Here is a 24,340-nt window from a genome sequence, read left to right on the forward strand (position 1 = left end):
CAAGATTTTCAAGGCTTTGATCTTCCATCTTCATCGTGTTCATCTTTTCTTTGTTAATTATCTTGAATCTTCAAAGGTATAACATAAACCCTAAACTATTTACATAAACTTTGTTCTTTGATAATTCATATTCATATTATAAACTTGTTATTCATAAGTATATACATAAACACACCTAGATTTATATATACATATATACATGTAAAAAAAATATTTTTATATATATATATACATATATATACGAATTATATATACATATATATATTAAAACCTTAAACCCTAATTACACCTAAACTATAATTCTTAAACCCTAATTAATTAAACTCTAAACATTTATGAAACCCTAGGACATTAATTACTAAACCCTAGTTATTAATTACTACTTTAATTAACTAACCCTAATTAATGAAACCCTAATACTACTTATACTAGTACTTAACATGTATACACTATTACTATTACTAGCACCTATAACCTACTAATTATATTGTAGCACAAAAACATTTTGGGATATGTATTAGAGATGTATAGATCTTCGAACTTTCTTGACGAATGATTTCTACGAGATTCTAGACAGAGGGTTTGGATTTCCGATTTAAAGGGTCCTATGGCTCAAGCCCCTAGATCTAAATTAGCCATTCGAAGGGAAAGGGGTGATTGGAAGCTTATCTAATACGGCAAGTATCCTAAAATGGAAACTCTCATAAAAGTAGAAACTCTCTAGTCATAGAAACTTAGTAAAATAAGAAACTTTCTAAAAATAGAAACTTTATAAAAATAGTAACTTACTAGGAATAGAAACTTAGTAAAACAAACTATACTTAAACACACACTTAAACTTAAACATGGGCAAAACACTTAACTACTCTTAAATGTCAATAGGTTGACTTTCCTGCTCACTCGTTCAACTCTCTATTCCGAGGAATAACTCTCTCTACTTACTAAGGTGAATTTCATAGCCCCACTTTTTACTATTTCATTACTGTTTTGAAACTAAGGGGTGAGACACATGCTTGCTTTTAAATTTTTAACATGCAATATTTTAATAACTGTTTTACAATATTTATATACGTGAATTCATAGCCCCATTTTTTTACTATTTCATAACTGTTTTATAACTTTTGGGGTGAGAATACATGCACAACTTTTATAACTGTTTTACACGTATTAACTATTAAACTGTGATATGTTGGGCTATGACCAGCTAGCCCCCAACCGATAAGTATAAACGATAACTTGTTACGGGGTAAACTTGAAAGTCTAGTCTAAATATCAGTACTTACACGTATCTACTATTAAACTGTGATATGTTGGGCTATGACCAGCAAGCCCCCAACCGACAAGTATAAACGATAACTTGACACGGGGTAAACTTGAAAGTCTAGTCTAAATATCAGTACCATCTGTTAAAACTATGCTATACCCGGCTATGTCCGACTAAGTCCCTACAGTGATATTTTTAAGTGCTGCGGCATGCTTATTTATTGGGGGTAGGCCTATCGGGAGTAACGTCCCCGATACATTTGACTCAGTCTTTGTATTACTTGATAATGAAATTTAAACCGACAAGGACAGACACAACTTGTCATGGGGCAAACTTGAACGTTTAGTCTAAATATCACGCACTGGCATAACTTTTGGATCTGCGAGATCTACTTTTTGATCCTGCGGGAGATCAACTTTACAACTAAATCTTGTGGTCTAAAAACAACGATAACTACTTTTGTTAAACCTATGAACTTCACTCAACCTTTTTGGTTGACACTTTAGCATGTTTTGTCTCAGGTGCTGTTTGATTCAAGCTTTCTTATCTACTACTTATGTGATGCTACTTGGACTTAGGATCAAGAGATATCGCATTTATTACTTCTGCATATGAACAATTACTTTATCGTTATTTTCATTATTGTAACGACATTTTATTTTCCGCTGCGTACTCAATAAAGTTAAATTTTCTCATTTAGTATTGTTCTCGTATTATAATATGTTGGTTTATTTGATATTAGTAACGTTTCTTCCAGACCCTATTGGGAGGACGTTACAATATTCCTTCTGAAATCCATACATACGAATTCTGGACCATTACGAGAGCTATTTAATCGCAAGAAGAAGAAACGAAAGGATAAAGCTCCGAAATAGAAATTCGGGGTATAAACCGCAGCAAATAGAAGAGAGGATTAACTATGGATGACGATGACTATAGAAAACAGAAGCAGGGACATCGAAATATAAGGGAAGGTGTAAAATCTAACAACAACCCGGAAATTACAACCCGTATATATCGATGCATATAGCAATGTAAAGACATGGGAGAACTAGAAACACTATAAACCCAAGAGTATAGTAGAAGTAAATAGATTCTTCTGGTGGCAGATTAAAAAGAAGAATGACAGATATGCAAGTTAAGAGGATATCTAGGATCAGGATGGGATGGAGCATATTAACGAATACTTTAAAGTAGGAATTGAGAAAGAAAGAATAGAAGGTGTGAGTTGTAAGGAAATGGAGAGGATGGATTTATAGGAAAATTTTCGACAGAGCAATCGAAGCAGAATATCGCGTTTAATCAAAGAAGATCTGAATCTCCTTAATTACCGAAGAATCAAATCTTAATATGAAGATTTCTTCTAAATTCCTTGAATTCCGGAAATCAATCTTGACTACGACACCGGTTAAGTCAAACTTACTTTTATTCATTTTCACTCTTAAGTGATAGCTTCATTCGTGCTCTTCACAAAAACAAATAATTTTATCTATATTAATCAATGATGATAAAACCCTAATTATCAGTTCATATACGTCATGAAAACACTGTTACTGTTAGCCATGACAACCTCTATCAAATTTCGGGACGAAATTTCTTTTAACGGGTAGGTACTGTGATGACCCGGAGATTTCCGAACAAATTTAAACTTTAACCTTTATATATATTCGACACGATAAGCAAATCTGTAATGATTGAGTCTCGAAAGTTTTGAAATTATATTCATTTAAATAAATACCCTTTGGCCATGCCAAACGATTCACGAACAATTACGTGTAAATAAATATATATGTATATATACATGTGTGCTTATTAGATTGACATATATTATAAAACATTGAACGGATTAGTTGATATGAATATAAGCTATGAGATCTATTTTATGAATTTAGAAATGTTATCAAGGTATTGAATGAATAATACTTTTTACGAACGTATTTGTTCGATGTAAGTTTATCGATGAGATTAAAAGATAATATCAAATGATTGAATTATCAGATACATTGAATTATGATTAAGAGTATCTGTTATGAGATCCACTTTGAATTAGGAAACCTTTATTTTTAACGATATTCGGAATATTTGGTAAAGTGATTTCGGGTAGGAACAAAAGTGTTATTATTGAGGATTAGACAAAGGTTGGTGGAGAATTGAATTTTATAATATTAGATTGATTTACCTTCAACATGCGAAAACGTTTTTCGATATAATAGAACCTGATTATTTGAGTCGTTAGATGTTAAGATATATTAGTTAGAAAGTTTAAAGAAATTAAACTAGACGTTGGTGCATATATGGATTATATCAAATTAAGTTTGAAGTGTAAACGTAACGTGTTAGAAGATTTTCTAAACGGATTTAAAGTAAACTTTTGAATTAGTGTTAGTTTGAAAAAAAACTAAGTATTATATTATTACTTTAACATTTCCATTACACGATACGTACGAGTTTATATTTTTTAAAATGAAAATATATATATACTTTTCGAAGTGATAAATTTATAATATCAAGTTAGTCATAAAACGTTTTGATATTAAACTAATATTAATAAATAGGCTTTGATAAATAACAAGATTATGAATTATAAAAGTAAATGACCAAAACACTCAAAAGATTAAGTTACACTTTGAGTGGGTTAGTTTTTAATTAATTTAAGTCTAGTTACTAATAAAGGTACATGTCACAAAACGTTTATTTTAAAATAAAATATTTTGACAAACAACGAGACTTTATTTTATAGAAGGAAATGATCACAACGCTCAACTTTATAAGTCATATTTTTATAAAAGTAATTCATTGCTATGTAAGCTTAATTTTTGTAAAAGGTACACGTCACGTAACATAAAGGGCTAGTTTTCTAAACGTACGAAAGTGCGCCCGAAAAACAGAAAGTGGTACATGAGTCGTGAGACCACGACCGTGTCATTTTTGTAAAAATTATATTTTTACCATGAGCGTAAATATAATATAATATTTAATTAATTCTAAAGATTAAATATATTATATATAAAATAATATATATATACATTATGTAAAAGAATGATACGTGTGATATTATGTTAAAAATGAGTGTCGACAAAGTTAAATCATGCGTATGAGCTGGATAAAGCATGGGGAGTAGGTGAGGTTCAAGTCCCATAAATAATCGAATTCTGGTTCTACGAGCTCAAATATCCATCTATCTTTCACGATACTCTCTCTATATATTATATTTATTATTATTATTATTAAAATTATTATTATTAATCCTAATATTATTATTGTAATATGGTGTTATTATTAGTATTAGTATTATTAGTATTATACATAAAATATTACGACGAAGTCATGAGCGGGTCATTTCAAGACAAGTTTTATGAGTAGGATAGGGCTAAGGAAATTATGAGTTATGGCTATGGAGGTGATGGGTATGGTTCATAGGTATGCCCGTGAGGTCAATTTAGTGTTTGTCATCTCCGTTGCGTCTACGTACCTTTCCTACAATATTGAACCTCAATATTGATACGTGAGCACTCATAACTTAACTTTTATTTATCAATAGTGTATCCCTGACTAGTGCTCGAGAAAATAGAATTATGCATGCTTGTATATTTGATATTGCCCCTAAATAGGTTATGTTGAATCTTAAAGGTTGTTATACTAGGGATGAGATAAGATATAAGATATGCATGTCGTTGGAAAGCTAGCGAAAAACTAAGAACTTTTCCTTTAGGTACCGAATGATTTTGACGGATGGATTAGAAGTTATCGTCAAATGATTTTTTGTATTATTATTAAAAATGATTATTATTATCGTCGTTATAATCGTCGTCATAACTATTATCTAATTATTATTATTATTAATATTATCATTATCTATAAGTAGTATCATTAAAAATTGTTATTTTATTATTATTACTATCGTTAAAGTTATACTACTATTATCATTAAAATTATTATATTTAATATTAAAAATATCATCTTTACAAAAATCATTATTTTAATAGGAGTATCATTATTAATATAGAATTTCATTAGTAATAAGAATTATCATATTGTTATAATACCATTTTCGTAAATATAAATATTGTTATTATTGTTAGTAGAATAATAATAATTATCAATACAAAATAATACAACTTACTTATTATTATTATCAATGTTATTTTATCAAACAAAACTGTAATACAAATGATATAAATACCTTAATAAAACCTATCATAACGGTTTATGATATTCAATGAACTTTATAAAGTTTATTATCTAAGATATATAAAAGTATATTTTATTATATAAATTTTAATATAAATTTTATTTATTATTTACTCTATTAAATCTTTTAAAAATATTTAAAAATATAAAACGACGATATTTAAAATATATAATAATCATGTATAAATTTTGGAAATCATTTTGAGTTAATTTGACTTTTGTCGACTTTTACATATTAGTCTCGAGCATTAGGATTGTGGTACACTATGACATAACCTAAATTGTTAGACAAATATTGATCAACATATAAATATATATATAATTAATATAGGTTCGTGAATACGAGGCCAACCCTACACTTGCTCAATGATGTTATATGTATTTTTACTACAAAATACAGTATGGTGAGTTTCATTTACCTTTTTACCCTTTATATTTTTGGGCTGAGAATACATGCGCAACTTTTATAACTGTTTTACGAAATAGACACAAGTAATCGAAATTACGTTCTATGGTTGAATGATCGAAACTGAATATGCCCCTTTTTATTAAGTCTGGTAATCTAAGAATTAGGGAACAGACACCCTAATTGACGCGAACTCTAAAGATAGATCTATCGGGCCCAACAAGCCCCATCCAAAGTACCGGATGCTTTAGTACTTCGAAATTTATATCATGTCCGAAGGAGGATCCCGGAATGATGGGGATGTTCTTATATGCATATTGTGAATGTCGGTTACCAGGTGTTCAATCCATATGAATGATATTTTTGTCTCTATGCATGGGACGTATGATTATGAGAAATGGAAGTATGAAATCTTGTGGTCTATTAAAATTATGAAATGATTCTTTATGATAAACTAATGAACTCACCAACCTTTTGGTTGACACTTTAAAGCATGTTTATTCTCAGGTACGAAAGAAATCTTCCGCTGTGCATTTGCTCATATTAGAGATATTACTTGGAGTCATTCATGACATATTTCAAAAGATGTTGCATTCGAGTCGTTGAGTTCATCAAGATTATTATTAAGTCAATTATATTTGGATATATTATGAAATGCTTTACATGCCTGTCAACTGTCGATGTAACGAAAGTTTGTCTTTTAAAAAAACGAATGCAATGTTTGTAAAATTTATCATATAGAGGTCAATTACCTCGCGATGTAATCAACTGTTGTGAATCGTTTGTAATCGATATGGACTTCGTCCGGATGGATTAGGGCGGGTCTCTACATATCATTCCTGATAGGACCACCGCTAGGATACCTCCTGCGAGAGTTGTTACCACAATTTTGATCGCGCGAACGATCATCATCGTCCTTCCTCTCGTTGCGTGAGCTAGCTGTTGGAATGTCATTATCTTCACCACTCCGCATATAGTCGTGGCATTCATTATGCGCCTCAGCATAAGTTGTTGGGACTGTATGGCGCAGATGCCTTACCAGTGTTGGATGACGTTCTGAGTTTATACCATGTATGAGTCCGGAAATCTGTTGCTCTGGTTTGAGATCTGGTATACGCAGGCACTCATTAGTATACCTTGTGAGAAATTCGCCCAAAGATTCCTTGGACTTCTGCACGATGTCATGGCATTCAATGTGAGTGCGCTTGCGTGGTCTCTGATTCTGATATTGCAGCAAAAACTTTGTCCGCAGATCCATAAACCCGGCAATACTACCCGCCGGCAACTTATTAAACCACTCACGAGCAATTCCCTGTAGTGTCATAGGAAATATCTGACACGCAACCGGATCCACCAGCCTTGAGTACGCATTGCGCCTTCGAAACGCTGTAAGAAATCATCTGGATCGGTCAGGCCATTGTAAGTACCCAACGTGCTAGGTATCTTTGGTGCTGATGGAAACGGGTATGCGGATATATGCGAAGGAAACTTGTCAAAGGTAGTCGGTAGCTCGAAGGGTGGTTTAACAGGATCCCCTTTCAAGTTTGCAAAGAAACGCTTCATCATGTCCTGAACAAAGTCAGGTTGTGAAAATAAGTGAACCATATCAGGAGGTGAGGCCTGCATGAATTGACTTGCAAGATTTGCCTGCCCTTGAACATTTTGCCAAGGTTGACCCTGCGTCTGCGGATATAACCAAGGCTGCTGCGTTGGAAAAGAGGGATAACTTGAAGACGCAGAGTACACAGGTGGCTGTAAAGGAAGCGAAACCTGCGGCGCAGATATCTGCGAAACTTGAGGATACACACTTAAAAGCCCAACTGTATGCGCTGTGCTTTGCTGCTGCGCTGTTATTGGCGCCCAATGAGAGTTTGCATCTGGGATGACACCAAATCCCCAACTATTAAGTAACGCCTGCGCATCCGCAGGAGTTAAAAATTGTGAAACTGGGCGCGGTGGTTGCCAGGGTTGCAACGGTGTAAATGACGAATTCTGCTGAATGCTCTGCGTATGCAGAGGTATTGAAACAGTGGTACTGTAAATAGGTACCTGACCACAGCAAACCACATGCGGCCCCGTTGTTCCACCGCTAGTGCCTGCAAAGATGACCCTTGGATCCACTGACGAAAAGTCCAGCCGCGTGGTTGTGACTGGTGAGTTTGCTCTTGGCGGTGTAACCCCGTCTGAATATATCGGCTTGTACCTCTGAAAGGGTTCGCCGGATATAGGTGGAGGGTACATCGTGTACCCCGCCTGAACAGCGGCCCCCGTAGTCATAACCGGTGTCTGTTGACTACCATACGGCGCATTCTGAACATCTGTTTGGGTATGTTCCGATGATTCCTCGGAAGTCATGATACTGTTAAAGAAAAAATTCAAAAATTTTGTAAATAACGAGTCATACAATTCAAAACCTTAAAAGAAAAAGCAATTAAACAGTCTTGAATTAATTCGACTCTCAATGAAAGCACCACTTGATCATGCATATTTTAACCGTGGGGTTTAATATGCCTGCTCAATACATAAAGGGGGGTTTAAGGATCTTAGAACGTGGCTCTCCGGTCCGGCTACCGTGAATAACCCTGGCCGACATGATGATGTCGGCGGGGTGGCCAAGTGATTAAGTCCACCTCTGATAACGGTCGTCGATCAAGAGGCCCCAAATAAGGTCGTAGGTACTAGCTTACGAAAGACTAACCTGTTAACCTTGAAGAGATGCTGAATGATGCTGTTTTGCGTAATGTATCTCGTGTGTGATAGTTACGTAATATGCCGTGTCTGGTAAATGATGATTAGGGTTGTATTTATAGGCAAACCCTAATTCTAGAACCGTCCCAGATCACGTTAATCTCATCCATAACTGACTCCCCCGAATCACGGATATAATTATGGAAAAGATATTTACTTAACAGCTAAGCAACCGCCGTACCGGGAACAAAGGCATTCGCACGCCGCATACCGCACACAAGAACACGCATACGCACAATAGTGATTGTCCGCATACATTTGCGGTGCGCCTGCGGGTTGCGGTATCATTAGCGATAAATAAATTGCGATAAATAAAAGGTAATACGGAATTAACAGTTAGCTAGGAACAGTTAGCGTGGATTCTTAAGAAAAATTTTCTCGTAGTTAATTTGTTTGTTTCTAACAAATTTTATTTTGTCCAGTGTTTTCTTCATTATGCCACTTGTTGGATTCTGATAGGTCAAAGTCCAAATATGAAATTGAATGAAAATGGTTATTCTACGGTGAACGGATACGTATATCGGTGGTTGTAAGTAGGATAGTAAATGACTGTTGAATCAGATTCGAAGAATGTACATTGTAACTTATTAATGTGAAACCTAAATATTCCTCGGGTATTACCTACCCGTTAAAATATTTTCATCATTAACAGTTTATACGAAAGAATTTTCAATTATAATCTTTATGAAAATATATATACGTATATATTTTCTTCAGATGTAATCATGTATTTAATGAGTTAATATAGTATTAAACTCATTTGGTTTACCGTCAAAACTAGAATACATAATCTCTAAAACATTAGAGATTACATAATCGCTATGTCGAACGAAGATAATTGATGTAGAACGATTCGTAGAACGATGATTATACTCGAGGTACAGAATATGATGTTGAGGCATGGATTGTTGATGGTACTGGTGCTGTTATTGATGGTACTGTTGGTGCCGGTGATGTTGTTGAAGCTGGTAAATTTTGCACCATATTCTCCGAATTTATTACTTGAGCGCGAAGTTCGTTAACTTCTTCTATTATTCCGGAATGATTGTCGGTCAGAACGAGTGGATGAATAAGTGTCAAAACCCGACCTTAACCATAAGGACGAATACAATAACATATGATTTCATCGCGAGGTATTGACCTCTATATGCGACGTTTTTCAAAAACTGCATTCGTTTTTACAATACAAACCATAACTTTTATTACAAATACAAGGTTTAAACAAGATAATAATTATTATCGTTTAGCGATAATCTTAGACTTACAAACTTTACATGTGATAATAACAATACGACTTCCAACATATTTTACATTACAAATCCTCCGATATGCAGTTTTATTTTTGACACAAATATGCATACTCAAGATCTTGCTTAAATTTAACATGTTGCAGCGGAAGCTTTTAGTTATCACCTGAGAATAAACATGCTTAAAACGTCAACATAAAGTTGGTGAGATAGAGGTTTAATGCCAGCAGCGTTATGAATATAGACCACAAGATTTCATATATAATCGTTTTAATAAAAATATTCTAAGTTGTTGAGCACTTGATAACCATACTTAACATTTATTCCCTTTATTATGAAATCTTACTACACCGTACCAAGTGTAGTCACCGAAACGAAGTACTGTGCAACTGTTGAATACTGGTCGTCCAGTCAGGTTGGGGTTGTCAGGCCCGATAGATCTATCAACAGGATTCGCGTTTACAATACCGCATGTAAATAGTAGTTACCAAGTTACAGGGAGATATGCCAGTGGTACAACTCAACGTAGAATATATTTTTAAGTACTTGTGTCTATAACGTAAATCATAAAATGCATGTATTCTCATCCCGAAATATTTAGAGTTTAAAAGTGGGACTATATACTCACCTTTTCCTTGAAGGTATTTAACTCGACTTGGTCTCCGATAGATATCAAGAACCTAACCATATATATAATATATCAACATATTTTCTTTTCAAGTAATTGTTACATATATATATACTTATAATACTTTTAATATTTTCTTAGTCCGTAGTTAGCAGTCTGTTGTTAATGGTCCACAATTAGTTGCTCAATAAAATAAATAAAGACCCCATCGTATTCGTATTGATCAGAATTAATCTCGACCCATGGTACCATGTTGTCAAATGACGTGTTGCATACATAAAGTACCGTGTTGTCAGATGACGTGTTGCGTACAATCATGAGGTCTTATGATTAATCTTCTCGTGTTGTTTATGGGTGGTCCTGAAATATATAAAATCAAATCATAAGTAAATATATATTAAATATTATGTTAATTAGCCAAGATATGATTAATCCGATTTTGTCATAATATGATATATTACAGGTTTTAAAGTGTTTTAAAAATCAAATTAGAATGATCTATTTAGTTTGCGAACAGGTTTGAAATCATTCAAACTATGTTCTTCTTGTTAAAAATTTTATAACACAAAATAAGATAGCTATATAAATATGAATCGAATAAGATTATGAATAAGGTTACTACCTCAAGTTACTTGGATAAAGCTACTGGAAAAGATAGAAAATAATCTTGATCAAACTTTCTTATGATGATTATAGGTTGTTCATGAAGCTAGTTCTTCATGAGTATTTGCTGAGATTGTGAAGAACACTTTGAGTTCCTAAGAGTGTGTTTTTGGTTAGAGAAAGATGGTTGTAAGAATGAAATGAAAACCCAAGGTGATTGTGACAACCCGGAAATTTCCAACCAAATTTAAACTTTAATCTTTATATGTTTCCGACACGATAAACAATATTTGTTAAGTTAAATTTCAAGAATTTTAAACTATGTTCATACATTCATTCAACCTCGACCAAGTTCCAACGATTCACGAACCATTAAACGAATATGATTATATATGTATATGTGTATATATATTATAACTTGAAACGTAAACAAAATATTAGATTAAATACTTTATATGATTGTATCTGTTTCAAAATGTTTATCAATGGAATTAGAAGATAAGATCAAATGATTGAATTATCAGATATATTGAATTATGATTACAAGTCTCTGTTGAAAGGCCCACGTTGATTTGAGAAATCTTTCTATTTTAACAATATTCGGAAAATGGTAAAGTGATTTATAAATAAGAATAAATTGTCAATCATTGAGAACTAGACAAAGGATAGTGGAAGATTGAATCTCATAAAGACTCGATTGATCTATTTAGTTTCAAACGTACAAAAACGTTTTCAGTTTAAAAAGAACTTTATTATTAAAACGTATATAACTTTTATAAATATCTAGAACCACTTTTGACAACTCATTACTTAACTAGTATGATAAATATAACGATATTTATATTTTATTTTATTAAATATATATAACGATTTAAATTAATATTATATATATTTATACGCGTATTATACGTACATAGTTTTATACTTTTACTATACTTAAACTTTACCTTTACTTTATTTTTACTTTACTTTAACTTTAATAATTCACTTTAATAATTCATACTTTAATAATTCACTTTAATAATTCATACTTTAATAATTCACTTTAATAATTCAAAAATCTATTATAAATAGAATTCAATAGGTTTCATTATTTCATAGAAACTTGAAAATATTTTTCTCTAAACTCTCTCAATCGATTTACATATATATATTTACTCCGTATTATTTCAAGATATTATTAGTATACATAAAATATTACGACGAAGTGCTGTCCGAGTGGTTTCAAAATTATTTTTCGAGTAGGATAGGATTAAGGAAATTATGGGTTATAGCTATGGAGGTGATTGAGTATGGTTCATGGGTATGCTCGCGAGGTCAATATAGTGTTTATCATTTCCGTTGCGTCTACGTACCTTTCCTGCAATATTGAATCTCAATATTGATACGTGAGTACTCATAATTTAACTTTTACATACTAATAGTGTATCCCTGACTAGTGCTCGAGTATTTAGGATTATGCATGCTTGTACTTTTGATATTGCCCTTAGACAGGTTATGTTGAATCTTGAATTAGTTACACTTGCGGTTGAGATAAGGTATAAGATATGCATGTCCTTGGAAAGCTAGCGAAAAATTAAGAACTTTTCCTTTAGATATCGAATGGTTTCGATGAACGGATTAGAAATTATAATCAATTGAATTTTCGATATTTTTATTAAAAATGATTATTATTATCTTCGTTTTTATCGTCGTTCTAGTTTTATCTTATTATTATCATTATTATTATCTTTATCAATAAAAGGGATTTATCATTAAAAATTGTTATTTTTTTTATTATTACTATCGTTATTATCGTTAAAGTTATAATTAGTATTATTATTATTATTATCCAATTATTATTATTATTATTATTATTATTGGTATTATTATTATTATTATCATTATTAATATATATATCATTATTTAAAAATGGTTATTGTTATTGTTATTGTTATTATTATTATTACTATATTATCATTAAGATAATTATTAGTATTATTGTTAATAATGTTATAGTAACTATCATTATTAATATTAGTGTAATTAAAACAAATATTTGTAACACCTAATTTTTTTGATTACTATTATTATCATTATTATGAACACGATATAAAAGACGATTAAAATCTATTAAACAAAACGATTAGGAAATAATGGGTAAGAGTATCATGATGAAATTAAAATATTATAAGATATTGATTTAGATAAAAATTATCGTTCTTATTATTTTTATCATTACTATTATTATTAAAAGTATCGTTAGTATTAAAACTATCATTTTAACAAAAATTATCATTTTAATAGAAATGTCATTGTTACTATAAAATATCATTATTATTATTATTTTAAATAGAATTATTATTTTAAAGATAATATTAAAAATTATCGTAACTATTAAAGATATCATAATTAGAATTATAGTTTTATCATAATGTCATCTTAGTAATTATAAATATTGATATTTTTATAATAATAATTATTATTACAAAATAATACAACTTATACTTACTATCATTATAGATATTATTTTATCAAATAAATATGTGATACAAACATATTTTACTACGTGTAATAACTTACTTTAATAATACCTATCATATTATCTTTATGATATTAAATGAACCCTATAAATTTTATTACTTAATATATATAAAAGTATATTTTATTATATAAATTTAATATAAAATTTTATTTATTAATAAATAAATTATATTATTTACTCTAATAAATCTTTTAAAAATATTTTAAAAATATAAAACGACGATATTTAAACTATATATTAATCATGTTTAGATTTTTGAAAATTATTTTGAGTCAAATTTACTTTTGTTGATTTTTGCATATTAGTCTCGAGCATTAGGATTGTGGTACACTATGACTTGACATAATTTGTTAGAAAATATTGACCAACACATAAATATATATAATTAATTTAGGTTCGTGAATCCGAGGCCAACCTTGCACTTGTTCAATGACGTTATATGTATTTTTACTACGAAATACAGTACGGTGAGTTTCATTTGCTCCCTTTTTACTCTTAACGTTTTTGGGCTGAGAATACATGCAAATACTTTATTAACTGTTTTCAATATTTATATGCGTGAGTTTCATTTGCCTTTTTACCCTTTATATTTTTGAGACTGAGAATACATGCGCTTTTATAAATGTTTGACGAAATAGACACAAGTAATTGAAACTACATTCTATGGTTGAATTATCGAAATCGAATATGCCCCTTTTTATTAAAGTCTGGTAATCTAAGAATTAGGGAACAGACACCCTAATTGACGCGAATCCTAAAGATAGATCTATTGGGCCTAACAAACCCCATCCAAAGTACCGGATGCTTTAGTACTTCGAAATTTATATCATGTCCGAAGGAGGATCCCGGAATGATAGGGGATATTCTTATATGTATCTAGTTAATGTCGGTTACCAGGTGTTCACCATATGAATGATTATTTTTGTCTCTATGCATGGGACGTATATTTATGAGAACTGGAAATGAAATTCTTGTGGTCTATTAAAATGATGGAAATAAATGATTATGATAAACTAATGAACTCACCAACCTTTTGGTTGACACTTTAAAGCATGTTTATTCTCAGGTGTTAAAGAAATCTTCCGCTGTGCATTTGCTCATTTTAAAGATATTACTTGGAGTCTTTCATAGCATATTTCGAAGAACGTTGCATTCGAGTCATTGAGTTCATCAAAGATTATTATTAAATCAATTTATAGTTGGATAGTGGATATTATGAAATGGTATGCATGCCTGTCAATTTTCGATGTAAAGAAAGTTTGTCTTTTAAAAACGAATGCAATGTTTGTAAAATGTATCATATAGAGGTCAAATACCTCGCAATGTAATCAACTATTGTGAATCGTTTATATTGTATATGAACGGGTCCTTTCAGTTGGTATCAGAGCGGTGGTCTTAGCGAACCAGGTCTGCATTAGTGTGTCTAACTGATAAGTCGATAGGATGCATTAGTGAGTCTGGACTTCGACCGTGCCTGCATGTTAAAAGTTTTGCTTATCATTTTGTGTCAAAAATTAACTACTTATCTTCCTCAGCAAATTACCTGCTTATCATTTTTAGTCTAAGACACGTCTTGCTGCATTGATTGCATGAATAGTGTACAGACAAAAATTCATATCTTAGCGTATCTGCTAAATCATATCTTATCGTATCTGTTACTTTAAACTTTGCCTGACATATCTCGCAAAGTCCTCCGTAATCTACGAAATCTTTTGATATATATATATATATATATATATATATATATATATATATATATATATATATATATATATATATATATATATTCTATGTAATTAGAATACCATCCGTTAGCCAAAATCATTTCATATCGGAAAAAAAAAATCCTTTATCCAATCGTACGAAATGGAATTCGTCATCAGTTCAAGTCACTCAGATTCCGAAATGGAATCCCATTCAAGCTCTGAAAGCAGTGTGACCGGAATAGATCAACCAATCAGTCATCACCTATTCTGGATGAATTGGGGATGGGTTCGTAGCCTCCTCAATCATTGGAGACAAGAAGAAGGTGATCCCTTCCATCCACCACATTGCCCTCTTGACGAAGAACCTGAAGCACTTACCGGCGAACCTGTCCGAAACACCATTTTCTCGCTCATTTCCAGAGTATCTCGTCACGATTATATATTACATCAAATTTTAGATTTTATTTATCCGCTCGTCCGAACCGACAATCACTCTGGTGTAATAGAAGAAGTCAACGAGCTTCGCGCTCGGGTAGTGGCTTTGGAGAATATGGTGCAGAGATTACAAACACCAGCAGCAGCATCAGCAGCATAACCAGTACCACCATCATCAACGCCAACAGTACCATTACCACCTCCAACCACAACCGCGTCGTAAACCTCAACTTCACAATCTGTCCCACGAGCATCAACGTCATACGCACCATAGATACCAAGGAGTACCAACAACAATAACTGACGAAGCATTAATTCATAACTTCATTGGAGAAACATTCCGCGGCGATTATGTAATCTCTAAAGTCTTAGAGATTATCTAATCTAGCCCTAACCATAAATCAGTTAAGCGAACCAAAATGATAGAAGGAAGAGTAGAAACCCTGACAAAAATGGTGTGTGATTAACAAGCTAAACTTACTTTTCCAACAGCATCAACAGTACCGTCAGCGTTACCAGCATCGTCAGTACAGTCAACATCCGAATCAACAACACAGATAACATCACAAACTCCGTCAGTTCAAGAATCACTGTGGACATCATTACAAATCAATAACGTGTATATTGTATCAAAGAGTTATGAAGAATTAACTCATTCCATCTGAAGAAATTATATGTATATATATATATATATATATATATATATATATATATATATATATATATATTGAAATAAATCTTTCCGTGCTAAGCTATTGTGTGTGAATCTTAACTACTCGGTTAATTCATATTACAAATATGCAATAATGTACGTCCTTCGGCCGCAACTTAACCAGCGTTAACTACAATCTCTGTTGCAATTCAACAAATTCCAATTCATAATAAATCAAGTATATATTTGATTTTACACTTTCATCATCGATGTACCCGAAACTTTTCAGATAACATCATTCGTACTTTGCGAAATTCACAAGAATTCCACGAACCGAACATTATACATCAACAAATAACAAAGTATTGATTCATAATTTCAATGTCATTAAAGAAATACTGCGTAAAAGTTATGTATTTTTTAAAGCCTTTAGGGATTATTCAATTCTTGTTTCAACCGTAAATCAAATGAGTTTAATTTAACATTAACTCATTAAATCTATGTTACATCTGAAGAAAATATACATATATATATTTTCATAAAGACTGTAATAAAATTCTTTTGTACAAAATATTAATTGTGAAATTTTTTTTTAACGGGTAGGTAATACCCGAGAGATATATAAATTCACAAATAATATGTTACATTCTTCGAATCTGATTCAGTAAATCATCCATTATACTCCCTACTTTCACAACAATATACATTCTTTTATAGAAATCAAAACAACCATACTCATTCAAAATTTAATTACATATTCTGATTTTGAAATCTCAAAATTCAACTCGAGATATGACCAAAAATCACCACTCTTAGATCCTTACATCTTTCGCAAGCTATATTTTGACTTCAAAACTGTGTTAGAACATCAAATGTATGTTAACGATTACAATCTGTGTTCAAACCCTTCAAAAATTTCTGAAGACACTTCGAATGATGAGCAATCGAGATGATGATCCAACCACATGTTACCCACAGTTATGTACCCGAAAAACTCTTGAAACCAAAGTAAAAGTTTAAACAACGTGTCCGCGTCAGATTCTTTGGCATTTATTAGCAAAAATAACTTTGCGACTCCTATTCAAAGTAGCCAGTTTTGTCACAGCTCCAGCAAGTCAACTTCGACTTTTCAGTCAGACTAACCTTATTATAACCTTGAGATATACACCATCGTTACCAGGGAACCTTTTACATTCCACCACATTATTAGCAGATGTACCAACAACTTCATTACCCTTTGACTTTAGCCTCTCCAAAAAGTCATTGTAATTATTTATTGAAACCCCATCATTTACTCATTCGCATCTTGTAATGAGAATTGTCATACGAATCATTGGGAATTAGCAATCAGTATTTTGAAATCTCGCAGCATGTCTACGCCAACAGTTATATGTGTATATATAACACCTATCTTCTGGACTTAATTTGAATGTGAAGTTTCTGAAAAACACTCCGAACTACGAATTGGTTCTCCGAAAATGGAAAAAATGCTGATGAAGCAGCAAAAACTATAAACGACTTTAAACGGTAAAAGCTGGATGATAATGATGAAGTGTGCTGGCAAAGCGCAGAAAAAGAGAAGTTTTGGAACTGGAAAACGGATTGAGCAAAGTAGGAAGAAGGCTGTGGACAAATTACAAAGACTGAACCTGACTTCAAAGGATCCAAATGATTCAGTACCTGCTGAAGTCATTAACGAATACCTTGCTCCTGACTCTAAACCCCTGCGGACAATATTCTTCATCATCCTCTGATATTAGAAATTCTAAAATATCATCATATCTTTCATTATAAATATTCTCCATATTTCTGAAGATATTTTCTTAATTTTTCTTATTTGAAATCATTTACCTCTTCGCGTTATCTATATTACATCATAAAAGAAACTATTTTAGTTTCTAAATTCTGAAACATTCAAGTTTAAAATAGGAATATTTTGAAGTAGTGTTGGGAACTGAAGCATGAATTAGTATAATATAATGACACTTGATCAACGTGATTATATTACAGTAAGTCATGCTGAGTTTCTAAATGGAACGTGATGATTCACAGATCATAACATCATCATGTGCCATGTTATACGACTCTTGTATTCTATTTAACCTCTAAAATATCAAGAAAATATTTCTTGATGATTCGGCATTTTCTAAGGTATTCTAGTAATTTGACAAGTCAAGATCGTGCCATCACAATTTTCTTCCTAGAACATTAACAATGTTCATTCCGAAATTCATATCTGTGAATTCTGGACCATTACAAGCGGTGCTTAATCGCAAGAAGAAGAAACAAAAGGACAAAACTCCGAAATAGAAATTGGGGTATAAATTGCAGCAAATAAAAGAGAGCATTAACTGTGAATGATAATGATTATAGAATACAGAAGCAGAGACTTTGAAATATAAGGGAACATATAAAGCTCAACGACAAACCAGAAATTATAAACCATATATATCGATGCATATAGCAATATAAAGACACGGGAGAACTAGAAACACTATAAACCCAAGAGTATAGTAGAAGTAAATAGATTCTTCCGGCGATAGATGAAAAAGAAGAATGACCGATATGAAAGTTAGAAGTATATCGAGAATCAGAACTGTATGGAGCATATTGATGAATACTTTAAAATATGAGTTGATGGGGAAAGAATAGAAGGTGATGAAACATGACTAGGAACTTAGAAATCAACAGATTTAACTCACACAATGGCGGAATAAGTGAATTAAACCCTCTAGTGAATAGGTTAAGTTTTTTTTTTTTTGATTAATTTAGTCAAACCACAACTAAATCAAGTGTGATTAGATCAACACCTAGAGCTATTATTCACCACCTGTGTGATTTGGACTGAGAGAGAATTGGAGGAGCTCACTAGATCTGAGTGTGTGTAACAAATGAGAGGCTTAACCTAAAATGAAGAACATAAGACTTTATATACCCTTGCTGTTAACTCACCCATACGATTCATTCATCACAAGTACGAGTTGGCTTCATCAGCCGTACGGGTGATCACTCACTCGTGTCTTCTCATTTAGGTTGTAATTGTGACTTAGCTCAGCATCAACAGTGCGTATGAGCCTGTCAACCGTACTAGTGAGGCTTCACTCGTACGTCTGACTAAGTCTAACATAGTCAAACATCTAAATCTCGTTCCTGCAGTTCCTGTAACCACATACAAACACGGATAGTATAATAACGAGCAATCATGGTGCCCTGTAAACTGTTGTACATGCAATGGACGTGGGTAGATGTCTAGGGACTTGCATAAAATGCATCAACAGAAGGTGTGAGTTGTAAGAAATGAAGGAGGTGAATTTATAAGAAAATCTCCGACAGAACAATTAAAATGGACGATCGCATTTAAAGCGGATCCTAATTCCCTTGATTACCGGAGAGTCAAATCTTATTAAGAATATTTTCTTCAAATCCCTTGAAATCTGGGAATCAATCATATCTACGTCAAATGATAAGATGAATCTACACTTACTCATTTCACTCTTCTATGTTAGCTTCATTCGTACTCTTCATATAAATGGATTGTTTATCCAAATTATTCGCTGATGATAAAACTCTAATTTTCAGCCCGTATGCATCATGAAAACATACTTATTATCATTCACGACCTTTCCACTCAAATTTCGGGACAAAATTTCTTTAACGGGTAGGTACTGTGACAACCCGGAAATTTCCAACCAAATTTAAACTTTAATCTTTATATGTTTCCGACACGATAAACAATATTTGTTAAGTTAAATTTCAAGAATTTTAAACTATGTTCATACATTCATTCAACCTCGACCAAGTTCCAACGATTCACGAACCATTAAACGAATATGATTATATATGTATATGTGTATATATATTATAACTTGAAACGTAAACAAAATATTAGATTAAATACTTTATATGATTGTATCTGTTTCAAAATGTTTATCAATGGAATTAGAAGATAAGATCAAATGATTGAATTATTAGATATATTGAATTATGATTACAAGTCTCTGTTGAAAGGCCCACGTTGATTTGAGAAATCTTTCTATTTTAACAATATTCGGAAAATGGTAAAGTGATTTATAAATAAGAATAAATTGTCAATCATTGAGAACTAGACAAAGGATAGTGGAAGATTGAATCTCATAAAGACTCGATTGATCTATTTAGTTTCAAACGTACAAAAACGTTTTCAGTTTAAAAAGAACTTTATTATTAAAACGTATATAACTTTTATAAATATCTAGAACCACTTTTGACAACTCATTACTTAACTAGTATGATAAATATAACGATATTTATATTTTATTTTATTAAATATATATAACGATTTAAATTAATATTATATATATTTATACGCGTATTATACGTACATAGTTTTATACTTTTACTATACTTAAACTTTACCTTTACTTTATTTTTACTTTACTTTAACTTTAATAATTCACTTTAATAATTCATACTTTAATAATTCACTTTAATAATTCATACTTTAATAATTCACTTTAATAATTCAAAAATCTATTATAAATAGAATTCAATAGGTTTCATTATTTCATAGAAACTTGAAAATATTTTTCTCTAAACTCTCTCAATCGATTTACATATATATATTTACTCCGTATTATTTCAAGATATTATTAGTATACATAAAATATTACGACGAAGTGCTGTCCGAGTGGTTTCAAAATTATTTTTCGAGTAGGATAGGATTAAGGAAATTATGGGTTATAGCTATGGAGGTGATTGAGTATGGTTCATGGGTATGCTCGCGAGGTCAATATAGTGTTTATCATTTCCGTTGCGTCTACGTACCTTTCCTGCAATATTGAATCTCAATATTGATACGTGAGTACTCATAATTTAACTTTTACATACTAATAGTGTATCCCTGACTAGTGCTCGAGTATTTAGGATTATGCATGCTTGTACTTTTGATATTGCCCTTAGACAGGTTATGTTGAATCTTGAATTAGTTACACTTGCGGTTGAGATAAGGTATAAGATATGCATGTCCTTGGAAAGCTAGCGAAAAATTAAGAACTTTTCCTTTAGATATCGAATGGTTTCGATGAACGGATTAGAAATTATAATCAATTGAATTTTCGATATTTTTATTAAAAATGATTATTATTATCTTCGTTTTTATCGTCGTTCTAGTTTTATCTTATTATTATCATTATTATTATCTTTATCAATAAAAGGGATTTATCATTAAAAATTGTTATTTTTTTTATTATTACTATCGTTATTATCGTTAAAGTTATAATTAGTATTATTATTATTATTATTATCCAATTATTATTATTATTATTATTATTATTGGTATTATGATTATTATTATCATTATTAATATATATATCATTATTTAAAAATGGTTATTGTTATTGTTATTGTTATTATTATTATTACTATATTATCATTAAGATAATTATTAGTATTATTGTTAATAATGTTATAGTAACTATCATTATTAATATTAGTGTAATTAAAACAAATATTTGTAACACCTAATTTTTTTGATTACTATTATTATCATTATTATGAACACGATATAAAAGACGATTAAAATCTATTAAACAAAACGATTAGGAAATAATGGGTAAGAGTATCATGATGAAATTAAAATATTATAAGATATTGATTTAGATAAAAATTATCGTTCTTATTATTTTTATCATTACTATTATTATTAAAAGTATCGTTAGTATTAAAACTATCATTTTAACAAAAATTATCATTTTAATAGAAATGTCATTGTTACTATAAAATATCATTATTATTATTATTTTAAATAGAATTATTATTTTAAAGATAATATTAAAAATTATCGTAACTATTAAAGATATCATAATTAGAATTATAGTTTTATCATAATGTCATCTTAGTAATTATAAATATTGATATTTTTATAATAATAATTATTATTACAAAATAATACAACTTATACTTACTATCATTATAGATATTATTTTATCAAATAAATATGTGATACAAACATATTTTACTACGTGTAATAACTTACTTTAATAATACCTATCATATTATCTTTATGATATTAAATGAACCCTATAAATTTTATTACTTAATATATATAAAAGTATATTTTATTATATAAATTTAATATAAAATTTTATTTATTAATAAATAAATTATATTATTTACTCTAATAAATCTTTTAAAAATATTTTAAAAATATAAAACGACGATATTTAAACTATATATTAATCATGTTTAGATTTTTGAAAATTATTTTGAGTCAAATTTACTTTTGTTGATTTTTGCATATTAGTCTCGAGCATTAGGATTGTGGTACACTATGACTTGACATAATTTGTTAGAAAATATTGACCAACACATAAATATATATAATTAATTTAGGTTCGTGAATCCGAGGCCAACCTTGCACTTGTTCAATGACGTTATATGTATTTTTACTACGAAATACAGTACGGTGAGTTTCATTTGCTCCCTTTTTACTCTTAACGTTTTTGGGCTGAGAATACATGCAAATACTTTATTAACTGTTTTCAATATTTATATGCGTGAGTTTCATTTGCCTTTTTACCCTTTATATTTTTGAGACTGAGAATACATGCGCTTTTATAAATGTTTGACGAAATAGACACAAGTAATTGAAACTACATTCTATGGTTGAATTATCGAAATCGAATATGCCCCTTTTTATTAAAGTCTGGTAATCTAAGAATTAGGGAACAGACACCCTAATTGACGCGAATCCTAAAGATAGATCTATTGGGCCTAACAAACCCCATCCAAAGTACCGGATGCTTTAGTACTTCGAAATTTATATCATGTCCGAAGGAGGATCCCGGAATGATAGGGGATATTCTTATATGTATCTAGTTAATGTCGGTTACCAGGTGTTCACCATATGAATGATTATTTTTGTCTCTATGCATGGGACGTATATTTATGAGAACTGGAAATGAAATTCTTGTGGTCTATTAAAATGATGGAAATAAATGATTATGATAAACTAATGAACTCACCAACCTTTTGGTTGACACTTTAAAGCATGTTTATTCTCAGGTGTTAAAGAAATCTTTCGCTGTGCATTTGCTCATTTTAAAGATATTACTTGGAGTCTTTCATAGCATATTTCGAAGAACGTTGCATTCGAGTCATTGAGTTCATCAAAGATTATTATTAAATCAATTTATAGTTGGATAGTGGATATTATGAAATGGTATGCATGCCTGTCAATTTTCGATGTAAAGAAAGTTTGTCTTTTAAAAACGAATGCAATGTTTGTAAAATGTATCATATAGAGGTCAAATACCTCGCAATGTAATCAACTATTGTGAATCGTTTATATTGTATATGAACGGGTCCTTTCAGTGATGGTGATACTTATAGGACAGTCTGGTTGTTGAGGGAACAAGGACAAATTATTGTGTTGAATTTTTGAGTAATAATGTATGCTAGCTTACAAATAAGATTCCCTCTTATCTAGGGCAGATCTAAGGCTGATAAGGATATTGATTTGATGTGTATTTACCAATAGTAAATACGCATAGATGATGGGTATGATACGGTAAAAGAAGCTCGACCCCAGCCAGGGGCTCTGCCCCTTGGACCCCACCAGGGGTTGCCACCCCTTGGACCCCGCTTATCGGGGGCGCTGCCCCCGAACCCCCGTCATAATCAAGATAAGTTCAAACAAGTGTGCACTCCACACTTCCCCAAACTTGTTCGATATTTATCAAGATTATTTTGGTTACAAATGAATCCCATTACACTTAAATCATATTGGTGACATAAATCACAACACATTATAGATTGTAAGTATATATGTCAAAGAACGTTACATATAGTTATCGTTTTGAAAACTTAAGTTAGTGGTCTCAAAGTATACTTATAACTCATTGTTGTTAGTTCACAATGAAATGTTAAACCATCCTTAAATCATGTTAAATATGTATAG

The sequence above is a fragment of the Rutidosis leptorrhynchoides genome, chromosome 8, assembly GCF_046630445.1.
Source record: "Rutidosis leptorrhynchoides isolate AG116_Rl617_1_P2 chromosome 8, CSIRO_AGI_Rlap_v1, whole genome shotgun sequence".
Taxonomy (NCBI): Eukaryota; Viridiplantae; Streptophyta; class Magnoliopsida; order Asterales; family Asteraceae; genus Rutidosis; species Rutidosis leptorrhynchoides.